Genomic DNA, 10,822 nt, shown 5'->3' with positions numbered 1-10,822 from the left:
CTTATATATTTTTCAAAAAAGAATTATGAGGAATGAAGAACTAGAAAAAAATTTACAATTAAATCTACATTTTGGAAAGCAAAAAAGTTAAAATAGTACTTGGAGCCTTTAATTTAGGAAACCTGGGAGGAGTTCCTTGTTAATTTAAAATTCAATAGATAATAAGATGCTGTGCATGAATTACAAATATTGTATCGTAATATATACTATGCATAGACATAGATTATATGTCTAGCAACCATTTAATTGATGCTTCTGAACACCATCCTAAAACTATATGTATCTTGTTCAAGACCAAAAAAAAAAAAAAAACACCATTGTTCCTGGGCTCACGTTAGCAGAAGGGGAAATTACAAATTTGGGATTTCCTTATTCTGTATCAAAATACAAAAGCTAAAGTACACACACATATGGAAAGAAGTCACTGGAAGTTTCTAGAACAAATACTCTATACTGGTGACTTCGCCTCTATGTTATTGTAAGTTGGGCTTCCTAGAAGAAGTTACATCTTTCTAATTGTTACCCATAAAAATTGTAAATGAATTGGACAGACTTCTTTTTATAAACTATATCTGAACTATTTCAATATATATTTGAATATATATATATATATATATATTTTTTTTTTTTTTTGCCAGGGCTGGGTTTGAACCCACCACCTCTGGCGTATGAGGCCAACACCCTACTCCTTGAGCCACAGGCATCACCCTGAACTATTTCAGTCTTAAAAGATCTTCTCAGATATTTCCTTCTGTTCTATCACAGAGAAACACATGTTCTTCATCACATCTGGTTAACACAACATTCTCAGCTCTAACAAGAAGCTTTGGACAAGTCACCTAACCTGTTTGAGCTTCAAATTTCTCACCTGTAAGATATGAGTGGTAATAATAGCTAATGTTTATTGAATCTTTCCTATATTCCAGGCACTGTAGTATAATATTTACACTCATTATCTCACTTAATACTTCTAATAACCCTTTAAATGTAGGTTTTATTATTATTATCCTATTTCCCAGATGCAAAACTGAGGCTTGGAGGTGAAGCAAATTATTAAAGAATACACAATTAATGAGTGCTTAGTATAAAACCATACAAGACCAGGTACAACTCATTCCAGAGGACAAACTCTTTACCATTTTCTGTACAGTTAAATAACCCTTAATGTATCTAGTACAGTGTAGGGCAAAGATAGCAATAAAAGATTGCAATGGATTTTAAAGTAAAACGTCTATCCATAGGTATTTTTGTTATAACAGAGTTTCTCAACTTTGGTGTATATTCAAATCACAAGTGTGATCTTAAAAAAAAAAATCTTTTGTTATCATTACATCCCATACAAGTTGAATTGAATATCTGGGGCTGAGACCCAAATATCTGTTTTATTTTGAATTTTTAAAGCTTCCAAAATTCTGATTCCCAGTAAGATGGAGAAGCACATTCCACCTACTCAGTGCACTTAAACACTGGAACAGAATGCATGGAGTAGTTATTTGAAGGCTTTGAAAAGTAAAACGTAGGTGGATTAGGGAAGAAGACCAGAGTTCTAAGTACCACTAAATCATCAATGAGTTTATTTTTGTTGTTATTGTTATTTGGACTGAACTCAGGTACCCTCAAATTCAGAAGTTACCACTGGTACAGACAAAGAATTTTAGGAAATGTCTGCTAGTTTAAGCACAAGAGGTAGAAAAGTGGACTCAAAATGTTTTTATTCTTTTTTCTGTTCTCTTGCTTCTCAGGACCCAGTGGCCTACAGACGTCTAAAATTCTGAGGGAGTGAACCTTCCTCCAGAGGGAAGGAACTAGGGTCCCAGGAGGGTAAGGGGAACTCCTCCTGTTGTTTTCCTCCCTCTTCCTCCCAATGCTTGGCTTTGGATATGGGCTATGCAGAAATTGCATGGCAGAGTGGAAAAATAAAGCCCAGCTTCCTGACAGAGGATTAAAAGGGAGAGTTTAAGAGAACTGGAGATAGCAGAGAAGGAGAAGCTTGGGAAAGTAAACTCTCAAATACACATAAGGTATGTATGAACTCCTAGTCTCACGAGCTGTATAGGTATAGATTTGGGTCTAGCCAGAATCCCACAGACTTTGAAAACTGAACTATGAAATAGATTACTGACCAGGTTTCAGAATTGCACTGGGCACTGCCAGTGTGGGATTGACTTAAGTAGCCCCACCAGAGTATGAAGACAGAATAGATATTGAAACTACAGAAGGCTGTTTGGAACTTGTAGCCTGAATTGAAAGCCACCATGCCTCTGATAAAACAAAAACTTCAAAATTCTCCATAGATTCAAACAAGACCCAGCATCTCATAATTCAAAATGTATAAGATAAAATACAAAATTACTCAGCAAATGAAGAACAAGTAAAATTTCAACTTGCATGGAGAAGGCAGTCAACAGATGCCAATGCTGAGAAGATAGAGATGTTGAAATTATCTGACAAAGACTTTATAGCAGCTATTGTAAATATATTCCAAGAAGTAAGAGTGAATATTTTTGGAATGAATAGAAAGTCTCATAAAAATTGAAAACATATACAAAATTTAGGGCTAAAAATAGAATAACTAAAATAAAAACGTATTACATGAGCTCAATAGAAAAATAGAAATGGCAAAGATAAGAGTCAGTCTCTTGGAGATAGATCAAGAGAAGTCATCCAATCTGAACAAGTAAAAAAAATACATTGAGGAAAAAAACTCATGAACAGAGCCTCAAGTACCTGGGTGAAAATACCAGAATATCTAGATTTATGTCACTGGAGTCTCAGAAAGAGAAGAGAAAATGAAGTATAGAAAAAAGAATTTTAAAAAATACTAGCTGAAAAATTTCCTAAGTTTTGTGAAAGACATAAACTATAAATTCAAGAAACATAGAGAATTACAAACAGAAAAACATAAAAACAAAAACCCCACAAAGAGGGTAACGCCTGTGGCTCAAAGGAGTAGGGCGCCGGCCCCATATGCTGGAGGTGGTGTGTTCAAACCCAGCCCTGGCCAAAAACTCCACCCCCCCCCAAAAAAACACCACAAATAAACCCATGCCCAGATACATCATAATCAAACTGCTAAAAACTAAAGACAAATTATGAAAAATAGCCAAAGAAAAAATAGCACATTATTTGTAGGGAGCAATGCTTCAACTGACTGAGGATCTCTCATAAGAAAACAGGAAGGCCGAACCAAGTTGCATGGTATTTTAACAATGACTGAAAATGTCTCATGAAAAACCATGGAGCCGAGAGAAGTGGTGTGATGTTCTTTCAGTGCTGAAAGCAAAAGAGTTTCAACCTAGAATTCTGTATTCAATAAAAATATTCACGAGGAACTAAGGAGAAATAAAGATATTCTCAGAAGGAAAACTAAGAATTCTTAACTGAAGACCTATTCAAAAGAACTTCTAAAAGTTCAGACAGAGGGAAGTGATAGCAAAAAGATATTATTCCTTTATTTATCAGGAATAAAGAAAGAGGCATAGAAATGTTAGATATACATGGTAAATACAGTAGGCTATTCTCTTTAGTTCTTTAAAATATATTGGATGATTGTAAGCAAAAGTTATAGCATATCTAATGGGTTTTCCAAAATATAGAGATATAATAAATAAGACAAATACAATATTCCCACAAGAAGGTAAAGGATTCTATATCATGATAGGGTTTCTACAATCCACTTGGAGTGGTAAAATACTGATCCCAAACCAACTGTAAAAAGTTAAGTATATTTATTGTATTCTTTAGAGAAATTACTAAGAGAACCATGTAAAGCAATATAGCTAATCATATGATAGAAAAACTATAAGAGAATATTATAAAATCATTTAGAAACCCCAAAGAAGGCAGAGAAGGGGAAGTACAGGGATGAAAACAGAGAAAATAGAAAACAAATAATAAGGCTCGGTGACTTGGCTCAAGTGGCTAAGGCGCCAGCCACATACACCCAAGGTGGGGGGTTCGAATCCAGCCCGGACCTGTCAAACAACAAAGATGGCTGCAACCAAAAAATAGCTGGGCGTTGTGGCAGGCACCTGTGGTCCCAGCTACTTGGGAGGCGGAGGCAGGAGACTCGCTTGAGTCCAGGAGTTGGAGGTTGCTGTGAGCTGTGAAACCACAGCACTCTACCCAGGGAGGATAGCTTGAGGCTCTTTCTCAAAAAAAAAAAAAAAAAAAAAGAAAGAAAAGAAATAATAAAACGTAGACCTAGATTCAAGCACATCAATATTTATCTTAAATGTAAATAGTTTAAACATGTCAATTAAAAAACAAAGATTATTTTTTAGATTTGAACAAACAAACAAAGAAAAAACCCCATCATAACCAAACTATATGATATCTATCAGAAACTCATTTCAAATATGTACAATGATAAGAAAATCAACAAGGATGACTTAAAGAAAAGGCGTCAGAGTAACATTAAAATGGTTCATACAAGAAAAAAGAGAGTTTGGAATACTGTAGGCAAATACATCTACCACACAGTTTTTTAATATACTTGGTTTATAAAAAAGAAAATTCGTCTTTGAAGGGTACATGTGAATCTTTCTAAATGAAGAATAAAAATGTCTTAATACAATAACTAAGAAAATGACATGAAAGCTATGTTAACCAGTTTGATGAAAATACTTCAAATTGTATATAAAAATAGCACACTGTACCCCAAGACAGTATCAATGTAAAATTCATTAGTGCTTTCACTAGAGGATCTTTTTTACAAAACTAAAGATATCCCTCTAAAATCATTTCTATTTGTTTTCCTAAAACTTGACTGACCTGCAGCAAGTAATTTCTCCTTTCTGGGCCTCCTTTTTCTCATCTATAAAATGAGAGTTGGGGGCTGCCCCTACTCACCCCACTCTTCTTCCAACATGATTAGACCTTGTCTGAGTTTCCCTCCAGCTCTATGATCTTCCCTATGCTTTTGTTTTCTAACCAATGTTTTTTCTATGCTGGTGTTTTCAAGTCATTCTGTATTGGAGCCAAATTATCTTTCCATCTTTCTATTTAACCTGCAAAGAAAATATTAAAGATAAAGACAGGTGGGAATCTGTGTCACTGTCACTCAATCAAAAGGCTGTGATCTGAGAAATCTCCTCTCAGACATAGACGTCTTGAAGCAAAAGCAGAAATCAACATGGAAAAAACAAAGGTAGAACAAGTTCCAAGCAAACATCTTGCTTTTTATTTTTCTGCTGAAATCTCCACCCTCCCCCCCAATCAGGTAGACATAGGCTTAGATAACATCTAACAAAATATTATTTGTGTGTAATGGAAACATGGGTACATTGCATTTGGAAAGTATTTGTTACAAATAAAACCTGACAAACTGTTCAGACTTCAATAATGTGAGATGAAACAGAATGCACTAAAAGCTAACCACATTCTTCTCAATTTGCTGATGGGTTTCGTCTACAGATCATACACACACACAAGTAGTTCATCTGTTAGTGTGTAATACGTATATATATATATAAGCAGATTGTTTTCACTTTTTTTAACCTTTATAGACCCCTAAACACAGCAAGATTGATGAAAATTTTCAGGTTCGCAGCTGGTTTTCAGAGAAAACCAACTGAGTAGTGCCTCTGAAGCTTGAGTCTCTACATTAGTCACCTGGGGATCTTGTTAAAATACAGATCCCAAATCTGTAGGTCTGAGTCACAGCCTGAGGTTTACATTTCTTACAAATTTGCACGGATCATGGTCCATGACCATGTCCTGAATAACAAGACAGAGCTTGAGGTGTCAAATGTAAGTGCTGTCCAGGTGCAGGCAGAAGAAATTGCATGACAGCAACGTGCTGCCTTCAATGGGTACTAAACGCAGACTCTTTAACTGGGATTGACCATAGGCATTATTTTGGAGAAGTGAGTCCTTGGGCATAAAGAGGTTAAAAATGCCTTCTTACAGCTCTACGGCTAAGTGTGCCTTTGTTCCCACTGGGATTAGGCCAAGGGGCTCCTTTTAAAACCTCCTATTCTTTCCACAAATAGATTGTCTAACTTGGTGAAGCCACTGGTGTATCCACAAATGGAAAGAGGAGAATTCCTAACAAAGATAAGAGGTGCACTGTAGGCTGATTGCCCATGTATGAATGAGTCTTGGGTTGTTGTTTAGCAGAACTGAGTTCCCTTCTCTCCCTGAGTCACTGTCCAGGTGGTGGTTTGGTTCTCACAATAGAAGGAAGAAGAGGAGTTTGGGAAATGAGGCCCATGGCTCAGGGAATTCCAGAAAATATTCTATGCTGCCTGAATCAGGATGTTTTGCCTTACCCCAGCAGTAACTGGCAGTTGTCAGTGATTTGGGGCAGGCCAGTTCAATTCCATGCTGCCAGGCCCTGAGACCGAATTTCTAGGGCCACCTGGACTCTCTTTTCTTTCCTTAGAGTCTGACTCTAACCCAGTCTAACAGCATTGGGTAATGTTACTTCCTGAGTCACACCTGAAAAACTATTCTAACCTGGTTATGTCTTCATCAGACTGACTCATGTTGTTGAGAGTGAATCTGTATGTAGGAGAGAGGATGGTCATGGAAAACTTAAATAAAATCCACATTTTCCAATTTGCCTTGAAGTCATCAGAATTTTTCATTCACTTAGAGATTGTTTCCAAGGGGAAATTCTCACACTAACCAAGCCTAAGAGCACTTAAAAGTCTTAACTTTCTTTTTTTTTTTTTTTTTTTTGAATGGTAACTGTGTACATTGATGCACTTTGGGGGTACAGTGTGGTGTTTTCATACACAATCCAAGACACTTCCATCAAACTGGTTAACATAGCCTTCATGTAACTTTCTTAGTTATTATGTCAAAACATTCATATTCTACTCATAGAAAGATTCACTTGTACCCTTGCAAGATGAACCACAGAAGTGAACCCTCGAATCCCTCTCCCTCCCCCCTCCCCATATTCTTAGGCTTTTATTAGGTTATAGCTTTCATATAAAAGGTATAAATTAGTTTCATAATAGGGGTGTGTACATTGGATACTTTTTCTTCCATTCCTGTGATACTTTGCTAAGAAGAACATTTTCTAGCTCCATCCATGTGAACATGAAGGACGTAAAGTCTCCATCTTTCTTTATGGCTGCATAGTATAAAAGTCTTAACTTTCAGTTTGCAACCTGGCCTTCATAATCAGACAATGAGCTGTGTGTGTTGCTCCATTGAAGGGGAGTGCATGGGTAGAAAACACCAAAAATCATTTGTGCTGTGAGCTCAAGGAAGTTACTCACTGGTCTGGCATTACTGCCAAATGGTGGAGGGCTTTAGGGAGTTTCTATGTCCTTAGAATCTTCTTAAGGCTGAGAATCACAGACTTTCTCCTAAGTGAATGGAAGTCTTGTAATAAATTAACATCAACATCTTTAAGCCATTCCCTTCTGAGAAATCATCTCCTTTTCAGGGGCTTTCTTTCTATATCCTCTCCCCTTCCTCCCACACCCCACTACCTCCAACTCTTTAATCAAAAAAGAAAAAGCAGAGGTAGCAAGACAAAAAGGAACCTTGAAGGCACACCAGAACGCACATGGAGTGGACAGGGAGTGAATATATGCACATCCGAGCTGTGGCTATGCCAGGACCAGCTGCATGACCTTTAGCAAGCTGCTTAATTTCTCATTTATTTCAATTTATGGTTATAAAATAAAAGCATTGGATGAGAGGATTTTTCCATATTTTTTTAGCCTTAAATATGTAGGAGTCTACAACTTAGTTTCCTTCTTGAGCTCATAAGCCTGTCCATGAAATTCTGATGTATGAGATAAAAACTCATCAATGAGAGTGTGTCTTATCCTTATATGATGCTGGAATTCACTTTTTTAAAAAAATCAAGATTTCCTGGGTGACTGAACGTATGTTAAATCCATACGAAAGCTAAGAGGTCATCACTCAGCACATTATTAATTTTAAAGTAATGAACCCAGAAGTTTGTGGTTGGTAGGCCATTTGTAAGTCCTTTTTCATCCTCAAAAGCATTCTTCTTTTCTTGTCCTGGGCTTCATCTGAGACTCCGGGGTGACTCTTTAGTCAGTTCCCACCATCTCTGATTGTGACCCCAGCCCAGGGGACTCTGACATAGGAACACAAAACCCCATCATGTAACAACAAAACATCGAGTCTCACAGGAAGCAGAGCTTGCTTCATTTTAATAAAAACAGTCTTAGAGCACTTACACACACTCAAACCACACATGGAAAAAACGTGTCACTTGTACCTTTGCCTGGAGGAAAATGTTGATATTGTTTTTTTGCTAATAGAAATTAAACCAATATTAACTCTCTAAATGATTTTTCTCTTCAACTGGGAGAGGCACAGAATTGAGTACTCAGAAGAGAAAGTCAAGACAAATCCGATCTGAAGTGACTTGGCATTTAGGTGTGACCAGAACCACAGTGCTGGGAGTTAGATTCCCTTCAGGAAATTGAAGGGAGGAATTTGAACTGCCTGGAAGTGATTACAAGAGAGATAATGGACAATTACATCAGAACTAACTCAAACCTGCCAGGAGGCTCAGTCACTCTTCATTAATAATGGTGATGCTGGCAAAAAATGAAGTAGAAGAGTGAGAGGCCTTGACTGAGCATTGCTCCAGCCTGTGTTCTGCCAGCAAGTTTGCATGTGGCAAGCTGTAACTTTACTACTCAGAATCATAAAAGAGCTGGGCACCATTCCCAGAACATTGCTAACTTTTCTTCTTTCTTCTGTGGTCCACAGATTATAATTGTATGATTTTTTTTCCAAAGCCATTTTCAACTCTAGAAATGGAGAGAATATGCAATGTACATGTTATCCGAGTTTAGACCTAGTTCCCTCCTGACAAGTTCTGCTCTGACATTTAGCTCCTATGGGAAACAGTACTGGTGTAAAGGGTACATAGGGATGATCTGCCTTGGTCACAGATAAAATGATATAAGCACTGCAATTGGATTGAAGTCCTATTAATCTTCATGAGGATTTGGTTAGCTAAAGGTGTCTTCATAGGCCCTGGATGTCCATCTAGCCCCCTATGCTTGGCAGGTGATCCCAGCAGGATATAGATATCAGCCAAATTAACTTTTTTTACCCCCAAATTCTGGGGATCACCCCCATTCTCACCTGAAGGAGGCTTCATCTCAGAGAGGGAGTAGGTCTGCTCTCTTCTAAGCCATACCCACCACTTATGTCTTAATCCTATGTCTTCCCTCTTGGGTGTGTAGTCAGATCCAGATGTGTGCTTGTGGGGGTTCATGAGCTCTTGCCACTCCATACTTTCTGGCCCTTAAGCTGGCCCTTTTACTCAGCTCTTCAGGTCAGAAAGAGGGTTATTATCTGAGTTTCAGCATCTCAGACCCACCTTCCAGATTCGTGTTTGGAGTTACCCATGGGGCAAGGGTATAAAGAAGAAGAAAAGACACCTGGGAAATTCATTCCCTTGGAGGTCACTTCTCCAAGTTAAGTTCATCTTCCTTCCACAATCAGGTCCCTTTGACCTGATTTTCAGAGCCCTCTCTAGTATCATTTCCTCTCTGATGGAAGCAGGTCATCTTCATTATTTAACCTGTCCTTTGGGTCTCTGTTGTTAGCCTTCATACCTCCCGCTAACCCTTTCTAATGCATCCTTGTTTCCACCTTGCCTCCTTATCAACGTGCCACCCTGCTCTTTTCTACATTTTCTTTTCCAATGCCTTGAAAATGGACTTTCCATATGAATCCTGACCCTTGTTTGTGGCATAACAGGGCATGCTCAATACAGCCTATGTCTCCCACTGGTTATAACTAAAGACTCTCAACAATATGCAAACATTAACTCCCTAAGAACTCTAAAAATTAAGCCAAAGCAGGCAGATTAAAGAAGGAAGTTGAAAGTTGGAGAGGTGATCTGCAAAGAAATGAGCTTCTGAAGGGTATTTTTTTTTCTTTTCTCAAAGCTTTGCCCACAGGGTGGCCCCAAACACAGAGTCAGGAAAGGATCACCTGGCAGGCTGCTAAAAGTCAGATGATAACCCTAACTATCTAGATGAAAGGATAGGGAAAGGGATATTTATGGGCCAGAAAGCATGGAGAAGAGAGAGTTATGGAACTCTCATATTCTGCTCGTGAACCCACATAAGTACACCCATAGATCACACCAAAACCAGAGCAGCAAAGTTTGTGAGAGCTGAACTGATATGAAACTATAGCTCAGGTTGCAGATTGTTCCCTGAATGGCACAGGCATGGGACACGCTCATAGCAGCATACCAAAGGCTGTAAAAGCTGAACTAAGATCTACCACCCACAGTGGGCGAAACAGAACTTTCAGTTTGAACATGACTGGGTGGATTGCCCGATAAGTCAAACAAAAAACAACAACAACAAAAATCAATACCTTCCATTTGTTTTATACCAATAGTCTATATTGCATAGTGTTCACAACGTCCAAGACCCAACCCCCAATTGCTGATAGGATCAGGAAAATGTGACCAATTCTCAAAGGAAAAGACAAGAAACATATGCTACCTTGAGATGTCCCAGATGTTGAAATGCTCAGGCAGAGATTTTAAAGCAGCTATTGTAACTATGACCCATGAGGTAAAGGTAAAAGTTATTATTTGCAACAAATGCAAAGAAATAGGTTCTCTGTAGAGAAATGGAAATTATAAAAGAATCCAATTGGAAATTTCAAAACTGAAAAATATATATCTGAATTTAAAAAAAAATAAGTGCATAAGATCAACAGCAGAATGGTAATGACCAAAAAAAAAATCTATGAACATAAAAGTAGAGGAATAAAAATTATCCAATCTAAAGAACAGAGAAGGAAAAAGATAAAATAAAATGTAGAACTTCTAGGACTTATAGAACAA

The sequence above is a fragment of the Otolemur garnettii genome, unplaced genomic scaffold, assembly GCF_000181295.1.
Source record: "Otolemur garnettii isolate 467f Iridium unplaced genomic scaffold, OtoGar3 scaffold00026, whole genome shotgun sequence".
Lineage (NCBI taxonomy): Eukaryota > Metazoa > Chordata > Mammalia > Primates > Galagidae > Otolemur > Otolemur garnettii.
Note: the sequence above shows the minus strand (reverse complement) of the source record.